Consider the following 27,610-nt stretch of genomic DNA (forward strand, 5'->3'; position numbering starts at 1 on the left):
TTGGAGATTCTAGCAACGTCGAGCAGGTTGGATTTTAAGATTTCAGTGGTTCCCCGGGATGGCCTTGGAGAAGGAGGGCAGACAGCTTTTTGGGCCCCGGGAGAGAGGCCTGGAAGCTCCCCCTGCCCCCCGACTCCACGCCTGTCTCCTGCAGCTGTTCGCTTGTAGTTGCGCTTAGGTGGCCGCTGCCCACGGTGGGAGCAATGTTGCCCTCCCAGCCAAGATACCAGCGTTCTGGGGGAAAGTGCAGGAAGTCCCATTTTCGCTCAAGTCCGCGACCACCTCTTTGCTCTGTCCCCCGGAGTCCTGGTTGCAGAAGGAGCTTCAGTTGTAACACACACAGTCAGCTTATTACATTCCTCTTGACTTGTGGGCGGAGGCTCTGAGCCTCTGATGAAAGAAAATATTGAATTGCACTGAAATGCTGCATTTTTTATAGCTAATGTTAGTCTTAGAAGAATTTGCACCTCCCAAACCTTTCCTGCCGGTAAAATTCATGTTTCTTAAGGTTACTCATGTTGTATTCCTTGCCTGTATGCTTTTTAAAAAGAACCACATCGTATGCACACATACTTACATAGTACATTACAAAAGAGACGTTTATGAGGAACTTCACTTGGGTGCATTTCAGAGTATTTACTCTCTAGCATGTATATAAACCAGTGTATAATCACAAAATGCATTATGCTCTGAGAAGGCAGAAAACTCCCAGGCGAGCTTGGCTTAGGGCTTTATTGAAATTGTTTAAGGGAGCCTGTACCCTGCACCCCGTGTTTTGGAGGTAGGGGATGCCTGTGTCCCAGAAATGGGCGTGGAGGACCTCAAACGAGATTTGAAAATGTGAGGATGCCCACAGTTGAAGATTCAACGGGGACCAAGACGGTGCATGCATCCGGGTCACTCTGCACTGTGTCATGGCACCTTTTTGCATGATACCTTGTCTGTTCTTCCCAGCAGTCGCGGAGGAAGTGTTTGTGGTGTTCATTGCATAGACAAGGAAACAGTGCCGGGAACACAGAGGCAGGCCTCAAACCCAGTCCTTTGGACTCAGAATCCAGTGCTCTCTGCACTCCCACCGTGGCCTAGAAAGTCTCTTCCTGTGCTATCTTCAAAGGGCTGAGTTAGGGAGTGCCGGCTCACCGGGTGACCCGCCTTCTTGAAGGGTTTCACGTCTTCTCTCCCTCCCCACGAGCCCCGCGGTATGTACCCTCGCAGACCGATTTCTCTTTTATTTATTGCTATTACAGTTCCACATGCAAGACTCAGGAAACTGGGCCAGGTAGAGCTCAGTAAGCGGAATACGCACGTTAGACAGACTGTGCTTCCCCCCGGCTGAATTTGCAAAGACCAACCTCAGTGTCCGGAAATGGAGTCTCCCTGCTGTACCTTTAAGAATGTACCATTTTCTGTTTCCTGGCTTTTTGATGAGTCATCAGTTTCCAGTACCCGTTGCTGTAATTATCCTGGTTAGATTAATTTCCCTAAAAATAGAGAAGCAGCTACTTTGATGGTTTCGAGGGGATGGACTTGAGTAAAGAAACCCCTGTCCCTTAAACCTGAGAGAGAAATCAAACTTGCTGGGAACAAATGATACCTTTTTTTCCCCCATACCTTATCTGCAACAGGGTGTGTGCATTTTGTAGAATTCCTGGGATTTTCCCTCTCTGTCCAGGCATTTTTCTTCACACCTAAAATTCAGTGCCTGCATGAGCCCTAAAGGGCTTTCCTTGGCTTTTGCACTGACTGAATCTGTTTTGCCTTTTCCAAGCAGTACAGCCCTGATCTGGAGTTTTCCCCAGTCTGGGAACTGCGTAGAAAGAAGGGCGTGGCTTCATATTTTCAAATCCAGTAGAAAGACCTCTGAGTGCCAAGGATTCTTCACCTGTTCCATGGACTCCGTGGTCTAGAAATTATAAGGCATCAGTGAGAATTGGCAATCTTTACCTTTCCTCCCTTCAGCTAATCTTTTTATATATATATATATATACATACATATATATATATATTTATTTTTGGCTGCGTTGGGTCTTCGTTGCTGCGCACGGGCTTTCTTTAGTTGCGGCGAGCGGGGGCTACTCTTTGTTGCGGTGCACGGGCTTCTCATTGCAGTGGCTTCTCTTGTGGAGCACGGGCTGTAGGTGCGTGGGCTTCAGTAGTTGTGGCTCGCGGGCTCTAGAGCGCAGGCTCAGTAGTTGTGGCGCACGGGCTTAGCTGCTCCGCAGCATATGGGATCTTCCCGGACCAGGGCTCGAACCCGTGTCCCCTGCACTGGCAGGCGGATTCTTAACCACTGCGCCACCAGGGAAGTCCCCCTTCGGCTAATATTAAAACTCTGTGTTAAAATGCAGGCATTGTGTCAGGTGCTAGAACTACAGAGTAAAGAGGGCAGGGAGAGTTAACAGGTGTGATATGCACACAGACATGGCTCACACGCTCTGCACACAAAAACACGTGCCACACACGTGTACATACAGCTGTCTTATATGCGTGTGTGTGTAAACATGTTTATGAATACGGAGATAGCAATCACATTCATCTAGCGTCCTTGGAGGGGATAGTGTAGAGAAAAGTATTCACAGGCTGTCACCTGGGTTTGGCGTGATTTTATACAAATTTTGGGGGTTTTTTTGGTTTTTTGGTTTTTTTTTTGCAGTACGCGGGCCTCTCACTGTTGTGGCCTCTCCCGTTGCGGAGCACAGGCTCCGGACGCGCAGGCTCAGCGGCCCTGGCTCACGGGCCCAGCCGCTCCGCGGCATGTGGGATCTTCCCGGACCGGGGCACGAACCCGTGTCCCCTGCATCAGCAGGCGGAGTCTCAACCACTGCACCACCAGGGAAGACCCCAAATTTTGGGTTTTTAATGATCCTTGAAGTCCTTCTGATCCACTGTGAAGGAGTCTTGGAGAACTCACAGTTTGAGGCTAAAGGAAACGGGTAAGGGACTGTTGGAGAAAACGTCAATTTGTAGGAGATCAAAGCACAGCAAATGAGCTGCAAAATGGGCATCGTCACGGGCGCTTTCCTGCTTGTGGGGCTCGAGGAACAGGATGGGCGTGTCCCTGCAGACAGCCCAGAGTTGGCAACGTCGCCTGACCTGCCTCAGAGGAGGGCCGTCACCTCGGTCCCTGCACACCACGGGCCCACTGGCATCATCGACACATGGGGCTTTTGTTGAATGAATCACTCTGCGGGTGCCTCCGCTGTGGAGACCGGTGGATCAGGGGTGCAGCCGAGGGACCAGTCTCGGCAGTGCCGAGAGCCCGACCAGCAAGTCTCTTTGCTCTCTGGAAGGGCAAACTAAGGAAGCTGTTGGAGTCTAGGAAGAAGGCAGGAGCCACCTGAACCTTTGAAGTGCTTCATGAAGACAGAATTGTAATGGAGGCCAGGCTGGAACGTTCACGCTGCCTTCTGCCCTCAGTGAGGTTCCTCCCAAAGCCGTGCATTTCTGACCCCCACCCCCGGGAGTCCCTGGCTGCAGTGGGGGCCGTGGCCTCACTGGTCTTTGTGACACTGCACATCTTTGCTTCCAGAGTGTCGGGAAGAAGGGGATTTGACGCACCCTGACCAGTCAAGCGCCCTTTGAAGGGAGGCAGGAAAGCTGGCGGAAGTGAGAAACTGTCTTTCGCTTGGAATCGCCCCACGTCAGTGAAGACTAATTCCTTTATGTGACATGTATTATTTTCAATTATGAAAGCCACACATGTTTATTATATGAAATTTAGAAAATTCTAGAAGACTTTTAAAAATAGATCATCACTTATTATCCCACAACACACAGATAACTTAACATTTGGGCATACTTCCTTCCAGTCTTTTCTCTATATGGTGCTCTCTTCTTTTTTTAACTTTTTACCAATGGCATCAGACTGATACTCAGTTTTCACTTCCAGTTTGTTTCTTTTCTTTTTTTACTTGCCATGTAAATACGTCTTTCTTGTCATCACCTACTCTTCAGAAATGGGATGCGAGCCGCACAATATTGCATCAGTAGGTGTACCATGAGACGGTTACCCCTTGAGTTCCCTCTCGTTTGGGAGCCTGATTTGTCACACTGCCGTCATTGCCGCACAGGTTTAAACCAGGAAGCTTCACACTTGCCCTGTCTTTTTGTGCCTTTACATTCTGCCAGTGGCCGTGGCATCTTCCGGTGGCTTCCCTATGGTATCATCGGACGAGGGAGTTTGGGGCGCCAGAATTCTCCGAGGGCCCCGTTCGCAGACTGCTGTTCGGCGGTGCTAATAGATGTCCCAGCCTCCCCTGGTTGGTGGACAGTGGAAGGTGCTGGGCCTAGAGTCGGGAGACCCTGGGTCGGGTCCCAGCTCTGTCACCGCGTGTGGCCGGCACAGCTCCCTGCTTGGGTAGCGGCAGTGTCCTCATTAGCAAAACGGGCAGACTGGACTAACCCACAGGCAGGTTTGAAGAGCCTGACCGTTTCTCGGCCTCTTGAACTTTATCACCCAGGCTCTTGCCGGAAGCTGGGATCTCCGATCCTCTCCCAGCAGGGCCTGCACAGCCATCCGCGGAGGGGCCTTCGGGGAAGGGGCTGTGCAGCATGTGGGGGTGGTGTGAGCCCCAGGGGCAGAGCCCAGGTCTCAGGGTCACTACAGGGTTTGATTCCTGGTGCTGTGAGTGCAGAAACCTCGTGCAGGGTGCTCCCTTGCCTTACTCTGGCCTTAGTTTCCTCCCCAGCGAAGTGCAGTCCGCCGCAGAGAGCCGGGCGCAGCATCTGAATGCATGCCCTCGGGAAACAGGGCTGCGGCGCTGCTGTCAGCTGCAAGGCCCCCTGCCTGGCCCATTGGAAAAACGCTCGTTCACTTCCCCCACCATCAGGTCTCTTCCGACCCTAAAGAACCCCGTCATTTTCCATGTTTGACCTGGGAAGATCAGTCTGTCTGCATCACAAGACCTCTGTCTGTATTTGCATGCTGCAGCTGTGGACTGAAGTGCACTGTTTCGTGTCACAGCATCATCCTAAGAGACTCTGAATTTTAAAATCTTAACCAGTTACCATTTGGGTGCTGCTAACACTGGGCGTAAAAAGTTCTGAGTTCAAATGATTGCAGGACCGTTAGTGCCTTAACCACGAAATAACCACCTTCAGAAATCTACGTGCCATGTGTGTGTGGGACCCACTTTCTAAAGCGAGAACAGCGTGGTCCCCTCCAGCCACACATCGGGGCAGCTCTTATGTTCAGCAGAGACCTGACTCCACGCGTCCCGGAGAATTTGGGGGTCCCTGGGCTGGTGTAAAACAAATTAAGAGAGGTGCCCAACATCTGGGCACAGGCAAGGATGTCTAGGGCTTTTGTCCTGGGATATCGTATTAAAAAAAAAAAAAAAAAAAAACTTTTGGGAACCAGCCTTCAGAATGAGAAGTTTCCTATAGGAAAGCGCGAGGGAGCTAGATAATTGAACTCACTGATTTCCTTCACGGCTTGTTTGCCCTTTCATTCTCTTCCTGAGGCGCTGTTTGTTGAGGAATGTCTCCAATTGCCAGAAGGACAGTGGGGTGTCTCATATTTCCCCACCAGCTCTCCTTTCAGCTAGAGCCGAGCTCTGAGGCGAACCTGCAGTATGAATTTTTAATGCAGAGCTTTATGGCATCACTCTGGCAGCCCGGCCGGCCGCATTGCTCTCCTGAGCTTTGAGATTTCATGCTTTGCTGAACGGAGCAAAGACTGGGGGCATTAACCCCCAAGTGACCACACATGTACCCTCTGATGTCCCTCAAGGTAAACCTAAAGGAGTTGCGAGAAAAAAATTAAAACTATGTAGTGTTTGGAATGTTATCAACATAGCCTAGGCATAGAAACAGAGCATAATCTTGAAATTTCATGGGATAGCGTATATTTTTAGCTTTTCATTTATCTTTTTTAAGTTGGACTGTTTTCACTTTGATGCATTTCTGTGATCTTTCCAACCCTGGAAAAAAAGCCAGTTTGTAGGATTTACAGAACATAAAGATTATTAGATACTTCCGTTTTCCATGGAAAGCCCCAATGTAATTAGAAATTTAGAATTTGTCGTCGATAATGGAAAAAGGACCAGTTATGTAAGTGGTTAATTCTGTGTGTAGGCATATGGTTGATTGGCCCTTTCTTCTGGTAGCTTTCTGTATTTTTGAAAGTTTCCAAATTAAGGGGAAAAATTTTTAGAAAAAGTTGTCTATAAAAATGGCTTGAGTTTAAATGCGTTAGGGAAGGATGAAGCCTTCGATCAGCGGTGGTGCCAGAATAGCTCGCTAACACCCAGAAGACGAGAGTCAGGGCAGAGCCCCGTGCAAAGTCAAGCCTAGGTGTTTTCAATATTTACATATGAAAAACAAAGCCATAAAAACATGAGGAGAAATTGTCGATGGATATTTTTATAATGTGGGGGTGGGGAAACCCTTTCTAAGCACCATGGCAAAGGTAGAGCTCACACAGGAAACTCACAGCCTGCTGGTGATTGATGACTGACTGGTAGATAAACTGGCAAAAAGATTTGCCTTGTGTATGACAGAGAGTGTGTGTGCGTGTGTGTGTGCAGGCACACCTCGTCTTATTGCACTTTGCTTTATTGTGCTTCAGAGATAATGCATTTTCACAAATTGAAGGTTTGTGGCAACCCTGCATTGAGCAAATCTATTGGTGCCATTTTCCAAAAGTATTTGCTTTACTTTGTGTCTCTTTGTCACACGTTGGTAATTCAGACCTCAAAATTTCAGACTTTTTCATTGTTATTTTATTTCTTACGGTGACCTGTGGCCAGCGATCTTTGATGTTACCATTGCAAAAATATTACGACTCGCTGAAGGGTCAGGTGATGGTTAGCATTTTTTTAGCGTTCAAGTATTTTTTTAATTAAAATATGTACGTGTTTTAGACATAATGTTGTTGTGCATGTAACAGACCACAGTCTAGTGTAAACATAATTTTTATTTGCACTGGGAAACCTAAAACTTCGTGTGATTCACTTTATTGCAGTATTTACTTTATGGCGGTGGTCTGAAACCAAGCCCTCAGTATCTCCGAGGTATGCCTGTATATATAAAGAGCCCTTACAAAGCAATAAGAAAAGATTTAATACCCAAAGAGAAAGCTCTCCATTTTCTTTTTTTTTTTAGTTTTTCTTGGAGTATAGTTGCTTTAAAATGTTGTGTTAGTTTCTACTGTACAGCAAAGAAAGCCTTATATTTTCAAATCCAACTCCTTGCTAGACATAGGCATCTCAAACTCAAGCAAACTCATGATCCCTTCTGACTTCCCTCTAACCTGCAGGCAGCTTCCCTTCCATTTTTTTCCCTCCCTCGAGCATACGTGGTCTTCCTTTATTCCAGAGACGGAAGGTCCTCCTTGTCCCTGCTGTCTAATCCATATTAATTACACTTCCTTGAGACCTTCTCATTCCTCAAGCCTTTGTCTCCACTGTCACTGCAATAACTGGGCTTTTTTCATCTCTTGGCTTCGCTCCTTCAATATCTTAACATCGGATCTCCCTGCTGCCAATTTCTCCCTGGACTAAGCCATCCTCCAAGTATCTGCTAAAAGTATCTTTCCAAAATATAAATTTGATTCTGTTGAAATGAGTCCTTAAAATCTCCACGGTTCTTTCTTGCCACCACTGAAAAAATGATGCCATAGCGCCCGAGATGCTTCATGACACAGCTCTGCCTTCGTAACCTCATTTCCGACCGATTCTGACCCCCTCTGTAGAATCGTGGGCCTTTCCCCAGCTCACCATGCTCCCACATCCCAATATATAGCTACCAGCCTTTCTTCACAAGCACATCCCTGCCCCTCCACCCCCCCGTTCCTGCATCCCTCTCCCTCCACGCCCCGTTCCTGCGCCCACACTTAACAGCCTCTGTGTGCCTGTGAGAGGGGGGCTCTGGTCTCTCCCATTCCATGGAGAGAATTCAGGGGTCTCGATTTTCACTAAATCTGACTGCAATGTAGCATTTCTTTCCATTGCGAATCAAGTCAACAGACCAGAACAAGAACAGACCTGTGAGTTTGCTGCAAGCGGAAATCCTAGTATTTTCACATCACATCACAGTCCTTGCAGATACCTCAAAGACTGGTTATCTCCACCGCTGCTTCAAAATGTCAGTAGTTCTTAGACCTGCCACGAGATTCGTTATATGGCGCATCAGTAAAGAAGAACGTTTGTTACGGGGACTTCCCTGGTGGTCCAGTGTCTGTAAGACTCCACGCTCCCAATGCAGGGGGCCTGGGTTCGATCCCTGGTCGGGGAGCCAGATCCCACATGCGTGCCGCAACTAAGAGTTCGCCTGCCACAACTAAGGAGCCCACGTGCCACAACTAAGGAGCCCTGGAGCTGCAAAAGGAGCCTGCCTGTCACAACTAAGACCTGGTGCAACCAAATAAATAAATAATTAATTTAAAAAAAAAAAAAAAAAGAACATCTGTGGGCTTCCCTGGTGGCACAGCAGTCGAGAGTCCGCCTGCCGATGCAGGGGACACAGGTTCGTGCCCCGGTCCGGGAAGATCCCACATGCCGCGGAGTGGCTAGGCCTGTGAGCCATGGCCACTGAGCCTGCACGTCCGGAGCCTGTGCTCCGCAACGGGAGAGGCCACAACAGTGAGAGGCCCACGTACCACAAAAAAAAAAAAAAACATCTGTTACTAGATCACAGATTTGGGGGTTTTCTAGTATTGTAGTAAACGCACTTCCAAATATTTACTTTCCCTAGTAAACTGATGTATTTAAAACATTATTCCAGGAAGGAGGTCCATTCTCTTCACCAGAGGGACCACGGCACCAGAAAGGTTAAGCATCCACGTCAGATTGGCAGCATCTTGAGGGTGGCAACTGGACCTTCCTAATTTTTTGCCCTGGCACTTTGCACAGTGCTTCCTACATTACACAGGCTCCTAGTAATAGTTTGTTCATGTGGTTTTCATAAAACCTACCTTTTCCGGGTATGAAATGGTTGGGGCTGAGATGGGCCTGGGTCAGATCCGCACATGCACGGAAGCAGGTGGTCCCTGCTGGCTGTGCGGGGTGAATGCTTCCTTGAGGGACCGAGGATGCCCGCTGGCCCCCCGGGGTCTGCACCTCACACACCTCGACACCCGTGTGAGGCAACGTGGGTATTTAGGTCACCGGAGGGCATACGCCATTAGCATGACATGGGCTGTGACTTTAAGTCAGCCACGGGAAAAGGACAAGCATCAGAGAGCCTGCGGCCGGCAGTGGTAATGAACAGGAGGCGTTAAGTGTATTTTCAGTCCAAGCTAAGGAACATTTCTCCTTTCATAAAAATGGAGGCAGTGCCACCTATATCAGGCCGTGTCACCTATGTCATAGGTGTCAGTGCCACCTATGTCATCGATTCAGTAAGTCTCTCCTGAGGGCCTCCTTTGCACAGGGCACTGTTCGGGCACTGGTGGGGCCGCAGTGCGTCAGGGCTCAGTCTGTGCACTTGCTTAACCCTCTCCCTGGGAGGCTCACTCACCGCCGTAACTAAATTCCATCTCCCTGGCGCTGACTCCTGTGTTCACGTTTCCAGCCCAAACCTCCCCCCTTCACCTCCAGGCTCAGCAGCTGCCCTTAGGCGTCATCTCAGCTTCACCCGGACGAAGACCAACTCCTGAGCTTTCCCATAACACCTGGCAAAGGAGCGGCCAGAGTGATCCTCCCACATTGTAAGCTGGTCCCGTCACTGCTCTCGGATCCCTGATGGCCTCCTCCTGGCGGGCTCTGTCCTCTTTCCCACTTTATTTTTCTCCTTGTGACACACCCTGTGTTTCCCGGTGTGCTGAGCTCTCTCTACTCACCAGGCTCCAAGTTCCGTGAATCGTGTTACCGTGTTCACCGCTGTGTCCCCAGTGCCTAGCATAGGGCCTGCCGGGCGCTTGAAAGATGTTCCCTGGATGAAAGAAAACAAAGGGCCTGCTCTCCTGGAAGCAGTCTCTGAGCAAAAAGCAGGCTGCCACATAATAATAAAAGTTGAGCTAGTGTCCAGTCCTGCCAAGAAAATTAAAGCAAGTAAAAGGAAGGGGGTGTGGCATGAAGGGGACGGGAGCGGCTGGCTGAGATGGGTGGTCAGGGAGAGTCACTTGGTTGAGAATTAAATGTCACAGCCTGTAGCAGGGGCTCTGCTCTGTACGGTGTTTAAATGGAACCCACGTGTGCTTGCTCTGCTATTTGTCTTTATTATGGGCATCTACTCAGATTATTTTAAATGAGCGGGAACCTTGGGCCCGGCCCTGACATGAGAAGGCTCGTGCTGAAACATAGAACTCCCCCAGTCCGGTCAGACGAGAAAATAGATGGTAGTTCCAGACGTCTTCTAGAAGGGCGGGGTATCGCCGGGGAAGTTCCGCACATCTGTGACCTGTGACACTGCAGCTCCAGCCCCTACTTTGGAAGCACTGGAATTCGGTATATCGCCCCTCGTCACACAGGTCAGTGGCTCCTGGACTTGAGTGGATTCCTCAGAGCATTGGTCTAGAATGCTGATCCCTGGGCCGCACCCCGGGGTGTCTGACTCAGTAGGTCTGGGAGGGGACCCAGGACTCTTCGGCCCTCCACGCACGTGGGGTCTGCTGACCACACTGTGGGAAACTCCGATCCAGTTGCTCTTGTTTGATCGTTGATTTTTGGTTTAAGGAAAGAGTTGTCCAAATACGGACAAAAGGACAGCGCTCTGATGGCCCCCCTGGGACCCCTTCTCTCTGTCCCAGTGCTCAGGTGCTTACCTCTACGGGCCATCAGGTGTGTCAGACCCAGCGTCTGATCTTCCCGTCTGACGCACCAGAATGGGAGCTCCTCGGGGGCTCATCTCTGGGATCCAAGGGTCTGGGGCTGTGCCTGGCACACAGCAAGCATCTGAATCATCCTTGAGTTAATGTGCCGGGATGTGCGGACACCTTCCCCACATCGTCTCAGGTCATTGCCTTTAGGGCTCTCACACAGCCACTACGTCCCACCCCTTACCCAAGGATCTAAAGAGCGAGATTCTTGGAACATTATTTGTTAGAACGTGGCTTTTTTTTTTTTTAAACATCTTTATTGGAGTATAATTGCTTCACAATGCTCTGTTAGTTTCTGCTTTATAACAAAGTGAATCAGTTATACATATACATATGTTCCCATATCTCTTCCCTCTTGCGTCTCCCTCCCTCCCACCCAGAACGTGTCTTAAGAGCCAGCAAAGGTGAGGGTACAGATGGAAGGTACACGCTCATGGTGTGGGTGATGGCTGCAGCCGGCGCGGCCACCACGCCTGTCCCCACCGCCTGCCCATCCCAGGCAGCTCTGTGAGGCTCTGCTGTGTGGTCTCTAGCACACCTTTGAGGAGTCCCAGGGCCAAGTGTGAAAATACCAGATGAGGGGTTTTCTGATTCATAATTCTCAGGAGGCAGCCAGGTTGCTGGTTCAAGGCTGGCGGAGTTCACTCGGTGGCCTGGGGGAGCCCCAGGGTCTGAGAAGCTCCAAAGTGATGTGAAGGGCTCGCTGGGGCAGGGCTGGGTAAAGACCACTAAAGCCCTCTGCTCTGGTCTTCTAGAATCCATCTGAGTTATAATTGCTAGGTTAGTCTGTCTTTTATTACTCTTTAAAAAATGAATGCAGAAGCTCTTATATAGTGCTACGGAAAGATCTTTTACATATGTGATTCAGTGAAAAAAGCCAGGTTCAGAACTGTGTGTCTAGTATGCTACATCTGCTTGTGCATTCACACACACACACACACAAAAAAAATTTGAATGTCTAGAAGGAGATCTGGGGGGCAGGGAGAGAGACGCTCTTTCACTGTAACCTTTTCTGAGTTTTGAATATCAGATTAAATTAGAACCTATTGGACTTCCCTGGTGGTCCAGTGGTTAGGACTCCTCGCTTCCACTGCAGGGGGCACGGGTTCCATCCCTGGTCGGTGAACTAAGATCCCGTGGCCAAAAATAAGTAAATAAGTAAATTAGAACCTATTTAGTCCCTCCAGCCCTGGAGCCATAAGGAGCCCCTCCTCTCTGTAGCTCAGAATCACCAGGATTAAACAAGAAAGCACTTTTGAACCATCTTTGTGAACGCGCGTATCTTTAAAGCAATTTGTGCTGGACTTTTAGTTAAACGTGCCTCCAGACCCCAAGAGAGGAGGTACAATGTGCAGGAGCCACATCCGGGGGTGCACCTGCTTCCACCTCCCTTCTGACAGCGGCCCCTCGGGAAGGTCTCTTAACCTCTCCTGGCCTGGGTTTCCGTCCTGTAATGGCGTCTGCCACCCCATGAGTTCCTAGGAGTGAGTGAAGTGCTCTGTGGTCCCCTCGCCAGGGTTCAGGCCATATTAGCTGCCACTATCATTATTAATATCTGATACCCTCCAGGCTGGCTCCTGTTGGAAAGCTGGCAGTGACCACGAATGCCAAGTGCACGTCCACTGGACCTATCTCTGTCGTTTGCAGTTAAATAATTAGCCATCCTTGTAGCAAAAAAGAAAATCTGAGATGTGCTCTGTCACTACCTAACCAGTTCTGTGACCAGGAACACACACGTTTGTACACATCTCGGATGCGCACGGCTCTGCACGCGTGTGTCACGTGGCTGTGCCCACTTTGCCACTGCGGCTACGTCCCACTCTGCTCACTCCCCTTTGTCCTTTCAGCCTGATATTATTTCCTACAGTTTTTTGTTTGTTTTTCAATTTTTGGCTGCGTTGGGTCTTCGTTGCTGCACGCAGGCTTTCTCTAGTTGCGGCGAGCGGGGGCTACTCCTCGTTGCGGTGTGCAGGCTTCTCATTGCGGTGGCTTCTCTCATTGTGGAGCACGGGCTCTAGGCACGTGGGCTTCAGTAGTTGTGGCACGTGGGCCCAGTAGTTGTGGCGCACGGGCTTAGCTGCTCCGGGGCATGTGGGATCTTCCCAGACCGGGGCTCGAACTCGTGTTCCCTGCATCGGCAGGCGGATTCTTAACCACTGCGCCACCAGAGAAGTCCCTTTCCTACAGTTTTTAGCACCCCTGCTGATCTGCTGACCTGTCACTTTGACGGCAGGATTTTGTTCTCCTCTCTCGATGAATTAGGCTTCACGTAACCATAGCACACCTGCTGATCTGCTGATCTGTCGCTTTGACGGCAGGATTTTGTTTTCCTCTCTTGATGAATTGGACTTCACGTAACCATTCTTGATTTGCCAGCATTTTGGTTTTTTCGGTTTTTCATAATGAATTTTTTGTTTAGAAAAATAATTTTTTAAGATACTTTTCAGGGGACTTCCCTGGCGGTCCAGTGCTTAAGACTCCACGCTTCCACTTCAGGAGACGCGGGTTCAACCCCCAGTCAGGGAGCTAAGATCCTGCATGCTGTGTGGCACAGCCAAAAACTATATTTATATATTTTTCAAGAAGAGAGATCATTGGGGCAAAAGGGGTGCTGTTTCAAGGCTCCTTAGCGTGTCCTTTGCAGGGGGAAGAACCCATTTGGAACAGCTGCAGCAGGTGCTACAGGCTCTCTCCCCTCCCACAGCCCCAATTTCCAAGGTGTACCCAGAGCTCGGCCTGGCCTGGGGCGCTTACACTGCTTGTCTCAGACCTTCTGCGCCAAGTCCAGGAGATGGACTGCAGTGGGCTGCAGTGATTCCCACCGTCTCTCTGCTGTGCCACGTGGATGCTCGTCGGTGCTTAACTTGATACTCGTTAGCACAAGACTCGACATTCTCCCATCTGCGTATTTACTCTCCATGTGTTTCCTTATCACCCATGAACGTGGGTACAGTGGGAACAGGGTAGTAATTCTACATGTATTCTGTATTTTAACTACTCACTCGCATTTATCATTACTTTTACCTAGCAATTGATTTTCTTTTGAGTTTCAGTGATTTCATTGTTCAGTAGTATAAATATATGAGATAAGTCCCATCAACCTTGTTGTTAATCATTATTAATATGGTTTCAATAAAGAAAATGGGGGCTTCCCTGGTGGCGCAGTGGTTGAGAGTCCGCCTGCCGATGCAGGGGACACGGGTTCGTGCTCCGGTCCGGGAAGATCCCACATGCCGCGGAGCGGCTGGGCCCGTGAGCCATGGCCGCTGAGCCTGCGCGTCCGGGGCCTGTGCTCCGCAACGGGAGAGGCCACAGCAGTGAGAGGCCTGCGTACCGCAAAAAAAAAAAAAAAAAAAAAAATAATAATAATAATAAATGGTCTTTCCTTCCCAATCCATTTTCTTATTCTTTTTTATGATTTATTGTATCTTTAACCTGGAATTTTTTATAGCATATGAGGTTAAGGTATGTGTCTGTTTATTGTTCTTCATACTAATTCTCAGTTTGCCCAATAATGTTGATGATTCCTCCCTTCAGTATTTAACTTTGGACAAATCAGATGTAAGTAATTACATGTGTCTCTGGATTTCTGTCTGAAATTTCATTCCATTGATCTGACTTTTCATTCTCGTAAGTACCAAACTGTTTTAATAATGTTTCTTTGTTTTCTAGCTTAATACCTACAATTAGTTTACTGTTATTGGGGTCACCTAATTTTCCTATATGCATCTTGTCATTTTACCAAGTTTTATAAATCAACTTGGGAGCTAAACTTACATTTATTTATCTTTAACGCAACCGCAAATAGTAAATGTCATCGTTAGCTTTCTTTGCCACTAGCATTTTGTAATTTGATTTTATATAGATGGAATTTATACCATGTTGTCTTAATTCCCACATGTTTAATATTTGTATCCCTGTTGTAGATGAGAAAGTCTTTTATTTCATTTTCTAGATATTTATTACTGGTACATAGGAGCTTAGTGTTTTGTCTTTACCAAAAAACGTGGGACTCTGCTGAATTCTTGGGTCATCTGTGCCCATTTGCTCAAGTGAATCCCTTGGATTTGGTGAGCATGTGACCATATTACCTACAAGTAGTGAATTTTTGTGCTTTTGTGACAGCCAGGATATCTGATCTTCATCTTTCATTCCTGGGCATCTCTCGTATTTGTCTGTGGAGAGCAGTGGAGGCTCTTGGTTTAAGTGTCTGTCCTATGTGAGACCCAGCACTCTTGTGATCCCCGTTTAAATTCAGATGTGACCTGGGTTTCAGGTTCCATGTGACTGGAACCCCTTACCTACATCATATGGTGTAGTTCGTTTTCTAGTAGGATGATACTTGTATATATTGCATTTCTTTCCATTTTTATATTATGTATTTTATAGATTTTCTCGCCTTGTGACTTAAGACAAGTTCCAGCTTGTGGTGTTTTATTGTTTACTGTGCCTCTTAGTATGACTTCTTTCTCTGTAATGTTATTTTGCTACATATAACATTGGTTAGTGTGGCTTTAAAACCTTACCGTAGCCTTTTGGAAAAATCTAGTTAATCATTTCCTCTTTACTTGAAGTGTGTTTCTCCAACATTTTGTTAGGTTTAGGATTTTCTTCAGATGTGTATTTTATTTTTATAGGTGAGTTTGGCCTAGTTACATTTACCAGTATCACTCTTCTCTTAACATTTTTCTTTATTCTTAATCCTCTTTTTTTTTTTTTTCTAATTCACAGCATCTCTGTCATAAACTTTCTGATCTATTTAAGGAAGATGGACCACAGAGCTTAATTGACTCTCTGAATGTCCTGAACCTTCCAGTCCAGCCCTGCTCCAGGTCCCCTCTTTTTACTGAAATTGAGTGTCAGATGCAGAACGATTGAGCCCTTCTGAAACCTTCTAAAAGCCATATATTTATTTTAAAGTCTCTTACCGCACTGTACCCTTATTGCATTATATGTCACGCACAGCAGCGAGTTACATTTCACTACATTAACCTCACCACCTCCCTCTGCAGTGAGACACAGTCCTTTATAGAATACTCTGAACCTACACATTCCTGCTGGTGAATTCCTTAAAGTTATTTGGATTTTCCAAGAATCTTCTATTGCCTTCACAAAGCAGCTACCGCTTAGCAGGATTGTCAACTATAGTGATAAGCATCCTTTATCCCCTGGCATACAGTAAATACTTTGCACAAACTTGAGGCTTGCCAGGCAGACCCCAAAGCACAAACAGAGATACGTTCTTATCATCGCATTGTTTAACTTTTCCTAAACTCAGAAATATACCACCTGGGTCCTTCCATAAGGATTAAAGCCAGGGAGCGGCCTACCTCGTCATTTGGAAAGTGACTGGATCCGATTTCCTGCCCAGAATCCCAGCGGCATTGTACCTCAGTGGTCACGAGCACAGCTAGCTGAGCTGTAAGACAGTTATTTGCTGACTGTGTCTTCCCGACCGAGGGTCCTCGGGGTTCTATCCACTGAAGTTTCCAACCAACCATGAATGTATGGAAGAGGGTTTGACTTGTCCAGTAAGAATCCTTCCAAAATGAGTTCTCTAATAAAACCAGGAAGGTTGTTTGTTTGTTTAACTTCAAATTTTCATCACACCTACGTCCAAAAAGTATTCCAGGTACCTTTAATACAAGACACAGAATCGATGAGGCTGTCAGAGCAAAACCTGGGAGTTCGGGCTTAGAGTTCCACGGGGAAGATACTTCTTTAAGGCTTGGATTTGAATTAGAAGCTCAACGACTCAATAACCTGATGTGACTAAGACATTCCCCGCATAGGATTTTCAGAGTTCAGTGTTCCTGTGACGCCCTGATGTACTGTTTGCTTGGCAACGAGGGAAAACTTTATGTTGCAGTTAACCTTGCTATTTTTTTCCCTATGTCTAAGTATTGTGAACTTCCTTTGTGGTGTTTTAGTGATTAGACAGGATGGAGGGTGTTCTTAGAGATTCATGGCCAAATCCGATGATGTCAGACCAAAGGGAAGGGACGGTCTTTGCGGGGCCAGCAAGTCTGGCCCCGTCTGAATTGTTTGTCTAACACTTCACAAGTAGAAGAGGAACCGCTGAATTATTCATTCTCAAGTTGCCCTAAAAAAAGCACTTATGCTGCCGAAATGCAGACTTTCGGTGCCAATGAGAGGAAGAGGAAGGATGCCGTCTTTCCTCGGGATGCGCTGCTGCCTTTGGCCGCCTGGTTCTCCAGTTTCACTTCCCAGCCCTGCGGGGGGAAGGAGACAAACCACCAGCTGCCTTAAGTGCAGGGCAGTTAAGGGGCAGGGGCTGTGGACAGATGCTACGAGGGCCTCCGAAGCCACAGGTGAGCTGAGCACTGAATTGACCGGGGAAAGACCAGGTGGAGGGGAGGCTCTGGAAGCAGCTTTGAAGGGCCAGCAGGAGATGGGTAGTCAGAAGGCCCCGGGGTGCAGGTGTGATCAGAGAACAGCCCGAGCCTCTAGATGGGCCCAGGAAGGCCCAGGAAGTCATGTCGGCCTTAGGCTTGGAGGGGAAGGGACCAGAGTGTAATAACTAGAATGCAGTTGGAGAGCTTTTCTTATTCTTAGTTTTAGCTTCTCTGCCACCCAACCTTTTCTTAACAGTCCCTATCAAGTAGTACTTAGGGGAGAAAGGGGGTAATTAGAATCCCTCGCATTCGGGCGTAAAAGCAGCGTTCTTAACCTAGACCGCTACTCGCTGCAACCTTGAGCTCCTTGGTCACCACTCGGCCCCGGCCTCAGTTTCCCCACCTGTGAAATCCGAGCAGTGTCCACCTGTGGTGGTGGCACGTCCCCTGTCCCGCGGGAGGCGTTAAGAGCAGCAGGTTCGATGCCCAGGATCAGAGGCACCTGTCGGCCAGAGGCAGGGCGCTTACAGGTTAAGTCGACAGGGAAAGGGAAACGGAATCTGAAAGGCAGTTTTGAAAGAGCAGAAGCTCAAATGGGGCAGGCAGTTCTCCAGCTGCCAGAAAGACATGCTGACAAACTTTACACTAAATATGTGAAGGAGAGCTTGAAAAATACGTGTAGGTGGCGCACCAGCAGCCCTTCCGAAACATTTCGTCAAAATCTGGAGGAAAGAAGCAGCAACCTGGGTCCGCAGCCCTGCTGGCCACGTCCTGTGCCCAAGACTCCCAAAACCATCAGCCAGCTCCTGGGGTCCGGGCCCTCAGGGTGGCAGCCTCGGTTCCCTCCAGAGCCCTCATGGAAGCAGCTCCTCCTGAGAGCCCCTTTCGCAGTGGGATGAAGGGTGGACTCGGCTGTCCCCTCCAGGATCCACATTTTCTGTATCAAAGAAGAGTATCCATGGATGATTTTTCAATCACGTTCTCTTTGCAGAGATGGGCTTTTCGTGCCTGTTGTTTTTCCTCCCCTTTAATGAATACACTGAGATTCTGAGAGGTTAGCTGACTTGACTAAGATTAGCAAAGTACTCCTAATCGCTATTCTCTCCAAGGGGGCCCTCTGCAGCCTCCTCCCAGGCACAGGCCTGCCTGTCACCTCATTTCTGTGCAAACGGTGGTCCACGTCATACATACCGACTTTATAGTTGACAAGCGCTGATGGAGAGACACAAAACTGTGATGGTCTATGCTTTTTTATCACCTTATACTTTTGTTTGTTTGTTTACTTTTTATTATGTTAAATTTCCAACAGACAGTAGAGGACAGAGCCCCTAGGTGCCTACTGGGCGATCCCAGTCATCCCATTCCTGGCCTGCCTGTCCCCACCCCTACCCCCATTTTATCTTGAGGCTTCTTCAAGAATCCTTTCCTTTCACCTCTAAATGGTTTCGCGTGTAGAGCCTCACATTAAGGACTCTTTAATATAGCCACCATACTATTATCACATTAAAAAAATGATTTCTTAATATCATCAATACTGAAATTTCAAATTACCCCTAAGCATCATAAATGGGACTTTTTTCATTGTTTGGAGTCAGGATCCAAATAAGACCCACACATTGCGATTGGTTGGTATATCTTTAAGTCTCATTCATCCTATAGATCTCCCTCCGTCTCTTTTTCTTTTCCTTTCAATCTATTTGTAAAAGAAACCAGCTCACTTGTCCTGGAGAGTTTCCCACAGTCTAGATCTTGCCCTTGGCATCCCCAGATGTAGTTTAGCTTATTCCTCTGTCTTCTCATTCCTGCGAGTTTGTAGTTGAACCTAGAGGTCTGATCAGATTGAGGCTGGAGATTGGGGGCAGAACCGACTTCCTAGGTGGTTTTGATTATCACCTAATGGTCTTGGGTGTTGAAAATTAGCTCTGACCAGAAGAGAAAGATCCTGATTTTCGTGCACGACAATAATAATGAATATGTGCGTGGGTTTACGAAGTTTGCTTTTTTTTTTTACTCTCCATCAGTACTCTTATTTTAGCCTCGTGCCAGTTTCTTTGAGAAAGTCCACATTATTCCTCCCGTACAGATGGCTGTCGCGCGCCCCGATCTGCCCAAGGTCAAAGGACCAGAAGGCAGTGGGGGAGAGTCCGGCCCGTATGCGGTGCCAGCCACACTCTGGTGGCTCTAGCCCTTGGTTTCCCTGATTTTACCTCCAGTCACTCCATCCTACTTAGGACCTCATGGCACTTGATTTAAGGGAAGAGAAGGATTTTCACATCCAGCCTGCTCCCCATTGCTTTTAGAGCAACGGTTTTAGAGAATGTTAGAGAAATGGCGAAAAGCATCGAAGAGTAATCCAGACGCTTATCCCAAGAGGCTTCCATGATCTCGGAAGCAGCAGCTTGTAAACTAACTCTCCGGCCACAGCTGTCCTGGGTCCCTGCCCGGAGAGGACTGAAGCCTGAGTGATGGTCACGGGCTGTTTCTGATCACACCAGGGTCATACTTCAGGGAGTGACCAGCCTGCTGGAGCTGCCCTGTTGGTTTGGCACAGGTGGGAAATTTGCCCCATGTGGGCAGTAGCAGACCACTTCACTGGTCAGCTAGAGACTCAGATTAAACCAAAGTAGGATTTTATTTAAATTATTTCATGTAAACAAGTCAGTTAAATAGTGGGGCGAGAAGGGAAATTTTCTTCCCATTCGGGGTTGATGAGGCTTAACAAACATTGATTTTAACTGTTACTTGTATCATTTACATTTAAATATGATGGTCATAAAAAGGAATAAATTGTGGTTAATTTCTGAGCAGGCAGAGGTGACCTTCTGGCCATTTAACTGTCTCTCGATACAGTCTCACTTACAAGAAGAGTAGAAACCACTGTTTTCAGAGGGTTTGACGTAGCAGTCAAGCTCTACAACCGTCTCTGCCTAGACCTCGATTTGATCAGAGAGGGAAGGTCGGCTCTTGGGTGACACATTGGATCAGGGGCTTGGAAGGATGCCAGGTTAGCTTCACCCCCCCCCAAGCAGAGGTGGCTTCACGCAGGCGGAAAATGAGAGAGAGGACCAATCATACAGCTGGAGGTTGTCAAGAAAACCCTTCCACAAATGATGCTTTCTCCTCCTGCCTCCCCGGCCAACCTGTGTTGAGTCCGATTTGCACCCAGCTCCGTGGGCACGGGGAGGATCGGGGAGGTAGGCCGATGGCCCTGCCCTCCGGGAGCTCACAGTCCCATGGACCTGGGTCTATATATACTTTTTCTTCCAGGGAGAGTGTTGCCTCTTTTTCAAGGGCTACAAAAAGTGGTAAGAAAAGCGAATTATTTTTCTTCTGCCAAAACAACTTACAGACTCTTTTCTTGAAAGTCATATTTACAATTTGGCAAAAGAGCCCTATACTTTCTGCTCTTTAAGATACAAGCCAGGGACTTCCCTGGTGACGCAGTGGTTAAGAATCTGCCTGCCAATGCAGGGGACACGGGTTCGAGCCCTGGTCCGGGAAGATTCCACATACCGCGGAGCAACTAAGCCCGTGCGTCACAACTCCTGATCCTGCACTCTAGAGCCTCAACTATTGAGCCTGTGCTCTAGAGCCCGCGAGCCACAACTACTAAAGCCCACATGCCTAGGGCCCGTGCTCCGCAACAAGAGAAGCCACCGCAATGAGAGGCTCCCGCACCACAACAAAGAGTAGCCCCCGCTCGCCGCAACTGGAGAAAACCCATGCGCAGCAACAAAGATCCAACGCAGCCAAAAATAAATAAAATAAAATAAATAAATTTATAAAATACCAGCCAGTGAGTTGTTGCCTGTCACACGCCGGGTGGACTTGAGGAAGCAAAGGCATCGCAGGTCTGCATCGTTCATCAGCCAGGATTTAGGGAGCGCCTGCTGTGTTCTCTGGGATCATAGCCGTGAATAAACACGTCATCAATATCTGAACAAGATACTCAGAGGCAGGAATAAGTGCAGTAAAAATAAATGAGCAGGGCTTCCCTGGTGGCGCAGTGGTTGAGAGTCTGCCTGCCGATGCAGGGGACACGGGTTCGTGCCCTGGTCCGGGAAGATCCCACGTGCCGCGGAGCAGCTGGGCCCGTGAGCCATGGCCGCTGCGCCTGCGCGTCCGGAGCCTGTGCTCCGCAACGGGAGAGGCCACAACAGTGAGAGGCCTGCGTACCACAAAAAATATATAAATAAATAAATGAGCGGACCATGCGGGGCAGGGCTGCCGGGAGACCCTCAGAGGACGATGGCCCCTGGAGCTGAGGACCGGATGTAGATAGCAGCCCCCCATGGGGATCTCAGCAGAGGGGACAGACGTGCGGGCAAGTGTGGTGGCTTCAAGGAACAGAATAAGACTGAAGAACCCATAAGGGTGTATGCTGATTGAGCCACCAAAGGAGATATGCACAGAATGCGTGTCACTAACAGAGGGTGAAGGCTCAACCCCAGCTCAGCAGCTCTGAAGAAGCAGTTCTGCACTTAGGCCTCTTTGTCTGAAAGACTGGAGGGTTGGAAAAGTGGGAAACGAAGCTGGAAGAGGAGTGAGGTGTTGATGGGAGGTAGTTCTCTAGTGGGTTCTGCTCCCTGCAGGGATCCTGGCCCAGAAGACACTTTGGGTCGAACCAGCAGGGAGGGGGCCAAGGAACAGCTCATGGAGCCCACCGCGCCATCGAGGGCAGACTGGCTGTGAGCCCTGCCCCAGGAGAGAGCAGGACAGTCAAGTGCAGGCAGAGGAGGCCGCAGACCGGGAGGGGAGGTGGGGGCCCAGGCACCGCGGGCCTGGGGACGACGGCGGGAGGCGGCCGAGGGGAGCCAGGCCTGGGTGCAGACTCCGTGGGGCTCGCCTCGCCTGCCAGGCGACGTGTTGAGACCATACAGGTGGGATGTGGGTTCAGGTTTTATAGAGTAACGGCATCCAGTCTGTGACAGCGTCACTCTGTCTATGGAAAGAAGGAAATGCCTTCCAAGTTTTTCGTGTGACTAGCTGACAGAGAGGAGACCAAAGAAACGAGAGGCCGATCTCATCTATCAATACTTATGGGGAAAAAGTGCTCAACAAAATACTAGCAGATAGAACTCAGGAGCACGTTAAACGCATAATACCCACAACCAAACGGAAGCAGGTGACTGTCAGTATAATTTGCCTTTTCAGCGAGTCAGAGGAGGAAAACCAGCTAATTAGCTCCATAAATGCTTAAAAGGTACTTAATCAAATCAATGTCCGCCTTCTATTAAAAAGCCTCAATAACATAGGAACAGTTGGCTGTCACATTAACAAAATACAAACATATGTATCTAAAGTCCAAAATGAGCGAGATGCTTGACGGTGAACCATTGGAGGCATTGCCCGTGACGTCGGACAACAGCCAGGGTTTCCACTGTCACCCTCGCTGTGTGACAGGGCTCTGCATGGCTTCTGCCATCACGAGAGAAAGAAATAGGAGGCATAGAAGGGGCAGAAAGAGGCTGCCCTGTCATGATGGGCGGGGAGGGGGCGGGGGGCTGGACGCCATGGAAACACAAGATTGAAGGGCCCCCACCGCGTTGTGGTCTGGTGTTCTCTACCCAGCAAACTCGTCCTCCAGGATGCAGACCAGATGTCCACTTCTCCAAGAGGCTCTCTCCTCCTGTTTGCAAAGCCCGCTGTCCCTTCGTCTGGGCTGTCACTGGACCAAAGTTCCTTGGGCGCCTTCACCTCCCTGCGCCCACCCTGAGCAGGCAGTTACAGGGTCTCGTGTCTTTGAGCTCCTGGGATGTGCATCCTCTGTCCCGTGTGCTCCCGATAGGGCGAATGCCATTGCCCAGTGCACTGCCAACCTGGCACCTGGGACCTCGGACCCCGCCCCCCATCAAGGGGATTCCAGTCCCATAGCCAAGAGACCTTCCTCACCCCTGGTCCTCTGCCTCCTTCTCTTCGTTTTCCCACCTGCTCTTTCTGCACGCCGTCCAGTGAGCCCTGCTTCTGGGGCTCAGAGTCCCACCTGGAAAGTGACCCGCCTTCCTGACGGCCCAGGCGTCAGACGCAGCATCCGGTGGTGGAGGGAGCATTTGCTTTACCAAAAATACTGAAATTTTTTGTTTGTTTTTAAAGCAGGGAGAATTAATCTTTAGATATTCTTCCTTTTTTGGCCGTGCCTCGCAGCTTGCGGGATCTTAGTTCCCCGACCCGGGATCGAACCCGGTGCCCCCTGCAGTGGAAGCGTGGAGTCCTAACCACTGGACCACCAGGGAATTCCACATATTTCTTCTTTTGATACCTAAGAACTTTACAATCTAGTACTGAGACTACTGGCTCTTGACCTGGGTCCAAGAAGGTACACTGACCTTTGAAGGTCGCCCTGGACGCTTTTTCAACTGCCTTGTAGACGTAACTTTGTTTTAACAGCTCCCGATGTCGTAAGATTGTTTGGGGTTGAAATATGCCCCACCCTTGCCCTGGTGCCATCCCTCAGCACTCGGGAGGCTAGTGTGAAAGGAAATACAGGGTTTCCATCGTGGATACGATTTCCCGGCCGCTGGCCTTGGCCGTGTCCTTTTAAAAAAGTTCCTCATAAAAATCACATGCCAGCCCAGAGAATACCCTGGAATGATCTGTGGGGAACCGATCGAATGAACTGCACATTCCAGTCCAGGCCAAAATGATCCGCGGCTTGAAGCCAGAGCAGAGCGCACAGGTTAATAGATCAGTGAAAACTGTTCTGTCAGCTCATAAAAAGGTGAGAGAACTAAGTCTTTATAATAAATAGTTCTGCTGAGCAAACAATACCTGTGGTTATTACGGACTTTGGAAAATAAATGATTTAGACTAATGTCAGGCTCCAGATCCTGACGTGGTAGTTGAGCCTGCGAAATGAAAAGAATGAAAAACCTCTCGGAGTCTTGTTGACGATCCTGCTGTGAAAGCACGTGCCGTTTAACTCATCGCTGTACTTTTCAGATAACGTTTAGAGTCGGCCGTATTAACCTCTGCGCGCTTTCATGTTACTTATTGGGGGCAGCCGTCTGGTAGGAGTCGTGCTGTTGAGGGGCGGGTGCGAGCAGCAGTTTGGCGAGAAGTGGGCCGTACAGGCCCGGTGGCAGACGGGTTCTAAAATGCAGCCAGCACCGGCGGGTCGGCCCGTCTCCAGAAACCCTGATCACATTTCAGTACCCAGCCAGTTGTATTTTTCGCTCACCTTTTAAAAAGCGTGCCCCTTGGGAAAGGGAATCACGAGCCTACAGACTTTTAAAATGATCATCTGAACTTTTCCTCACCCACTGCATCCCTGCTTCCTTCCACTGCCTCCTTCCGGGGCTTCTGGTCCCATCCGTGAAGGGGAACTGCAGCCCCTCTGGGCCCCGCAGTCGCCAGGGTACCTGGTTTTGAACTGCCCGACTCTGTAACAGCAGGGCTCAGTGTGGGCATTATCGGCTGAAAGCTCTGGAAATATGAGACTTGCTCTCGTAATAAAAGGTAAGGGCCGCACTTGTTATCACATTCAATATTTTGGTCAGCTTAGCAGTTGCTTAGTAACCAAAGTTAAACTGATGAGAAGATAGAAAAACTTGAAATTCATTTCCAGGGATTGCCTCAGACTGCCAAGAAGACACCTTCCTGTTTAAATGTGACTAATTTTTAATAAGTGACATGACATCTTTTGGAGATGATACATTGTTTTCTGGATATTAAGCATTGTAATGACCATCCAAAACCATTCACCTGAGGAGGCGCTCAAGCCCACCCAGGCCCCCTAAACCTGGCCAGATCTGGATGCCACTTCGCAGACCTGGCAGGTCCCAGCTTTGCCAATCTAGCCTCTAGGTGAAGCCAGACCCCTGGGAATCCCTCTCTTTTTTAGCCCAGGCCTGTGTCTGACCTTGTCCTGGCCCCATGGCCAATGGCAGTGGCCAGGCAAGGAGTGAGGGGTGGATAAAAACAGGGGAGGATGGGCCCCCAGGCAGCCACATCTCTACCCCTTATCTCCAGAGCAGAGGTTGGGGAGTTGTACCGGGGGGATCCCCTGCTCCTAAAGCTGAGAACTGAAAGTGAAGCTCTGGCCAGAGGATTTTTCTGGTGGAGGGGAGCTATCAGTGTTTACTCCGGGGGCCTGGGGTCACCCCCTGCCTCTCGTTCTTCACTCAGCAAAAGACATTGAACACTGCTGTGTGCCTTCAGTTCATCCTGAGAGACACACAGCGGGGCTGCCTCTCTGTCCTCCCTCCTCCCCCCATATACACTTCCAAGAAGAGTAGCTGGTACCCCCCGGGGAAAACAGCAAGGCCCCAGAGGAGAACACCCCTCTCTGGAAGACAGACCCCCAAACCCATCAGCGTATGTGATCTGAAGACAGACAGATGGGCCCCACGTACAAAATAAGCATGAGAAATACACTCGAGGAAACATAAAGCAAAACCAAGGAATAATTTTAATAATGAACGGAGTGGGAATGACAGGTATCAAGAACAGAATAACTAAACTAAGGAAGCAGAGAGAGAAGAGCTAGATCACAGGTTGAGCACAGCTACAGGGGGGTCAAGTTGAAGAGCCGCCCAGAAGGAGCAGGAAAGGATCAGGACATAGCAAATGTAAGGAAAAGTTGGACGACGTGGAGGACGGAAGTAGACGGGCCAACAGTAGCCAGATAGTAGGAGACCCAAACCAAGCAGAAGAAACATCTGAATGACGAAGATAAATTAGCCAGAATTAAAGACGAAAGGGCTCATGAAGGACCCAACAGGGAGAGATTCGGAAAACCCTCCCTGAGACCCCATGCTCGGCATCTCTGCTCCCCCAGCCCAGGCCGTTCCCCTGGCCACCAGCTCCCTGACGTGCGCCAGAGAGAAGGAAGATGGGGCACCTGGAGGTCTCGTTTCAGGTGTTCAGCAGCCAAGAGGGGGGGCTTCTGTCCCCCTCTGTAAACGCGGCACCGGTGGGCTGTGGAGGAGCCACGTCTGCCTGCGCCTTTCCCATGGCCCCTGCCGGGGCCAGGGAGCTTGTAGGGGTCGGAAAACATTCACGGACCGAGGGAGAGAGTGCTCGGATGACGCCAGCAGCCGGCGGGCTGGGCGGGTGGCCGTGTAGATCTGGACTTTGTAAATACATAGTGCATAACTGTTTGATTAAAGTTCAAAACTTCACTTAAAAGTTGTGACTTGCCTTAAAAGAGAAGTTTGTTAACTTTTGATTGCCTCTCATACGCAATGAAATTTGCACTCCATCAGCAGGTTGTCAAGAAAGCTTTCTGTCCTGGCCGCCGTCAGGTCCCCTTTTCTGTCACTTGAAGACCAAACACTTTCAGTGATGGTTTTACCCTCTGGAGTCAAGGCAGTTTCTCTCTGAGATCTTGGAGGTTTCTGTTTGCCATGGTGCACTAAGATGTTTTGTAATTGAAGCCGCCCCCGGCCCCCAGCATTTCTCTGCGGGGGCCCAGTTTGGGTGTTTGTCTTAGAGACACTGCCTGCTTCACGAAGTTGTCCTAAAAAGAGCTTCGTTTAACTAGGCCATTTGATGAGTTGTTTCGGACTTTTCCCGGACGAGTGTGCAAGCAGGATACTATTTCAAACAGATACGACGATCGGTGAACCTGATCACAAGGCATCTGTTACCCCGTGTGGGCTGCTGGGAGTTGATGAGATGGCCTTGAATCCCAGGGCGCCGTGAAGGCTGGAAAAGCCTCGGGGCCAGAGGAGAGAACACACAATGCAGCAAATGGCAAAACCGGACCGGCCAGGGCCTGGGTAGTTTGTCCCACTCGCTATATTAAGGGTGGATGGCCAAGACCAGAGAAGTAGGTTTGGGGGGCAGAAGAACCCTGGAGTTGGCCCGTCCGAGTGCCCCAACCTGTCCCAGGGAGTAGACTGGCCCACTGGCCCGTTGGTCGCAGGACAGGCCACATTCAGGACCCTGGCCTCCAGCTTGATGCCAGGCCCTGTGCCGGCAGGGATGAGGGTGAAAGAGACGCACCCTGGCAGGGTTGGAGGAGGGCTGGGGGGTGGGGGTGGAAGTAGGGGATGAGGTTCCCAGGAGTGGAGGGTGACGGGGCAGACGGCACACATCCAGGCTATGTACGGCCCGCCACGTGGTGGGAGCTGCCTGAGCACAGGGCCACGGGGGTGGGAGGGGGGCAGGAGCCTCGGCCCAGAAGGGCAGCCATTGGGATTCAGCAGGCAGAGAGGCCGGCGGGGAGGGGTGGAGCTCAGTCCTGCAGGCGGCAGAGCCAGTTCAGGTCCCCGTGGGGTGTGGAATGAGGCGGCCGCAGCAGGAGGGGGCGCACACGCCCACTGCTGGCCTGCAGCTGTAACATTCACCCCCCCTCTTCCATGGGTGGGCTGAACCTTCCTGGGGCAGCAGTCTCGGCCGTGGCCTCCTCGTCACAGGGGCCGTCATCGAGACTCGTCTGGGGCAGTGACTTCCCTGGGCGTTCTGTTCAAACCTGCCACAGACTTTTGGAACTGACCTTCTCGGTAGAACTCTGAGCATTCCGCTCTCTCTCGTGCTGTTGTGTGTTGGAAGC

The 27,610-nt window shown here is 49.5% G+C and overlaps 1 protein-coding gene across 12 annotated transcripts in view; it reads left to right on the forward strand.

Moving 5' to 3' along the window:
- The window catches only part of CUX1 (cut like homeobox 1), a 383,965-nt gene that overhangs the window by 254,772 nt on the left and 101,583 nt on the right, over positions 1-27,610 (forward strand). The gene's annotated exons all lie outside the window — the stretch shown is intronic.

The sequence above is a fragment of the Delphinapterus leucas genome, chromosome 15 (assembly GCF_059928025.1).
Source record: "Delphinapterus leucas isolate spDelLeu-1000000601 "Yukka" chromosome 15, BTC_Dleu_Yukka2, whole genome shotgun sequence".
Lineage (NCBI taxonomy): Eukaryota > Metazoa > Chordata > Mammalia > Artiodactyla > Monodontidae > Delphinapterus > Delphinapterus leucas.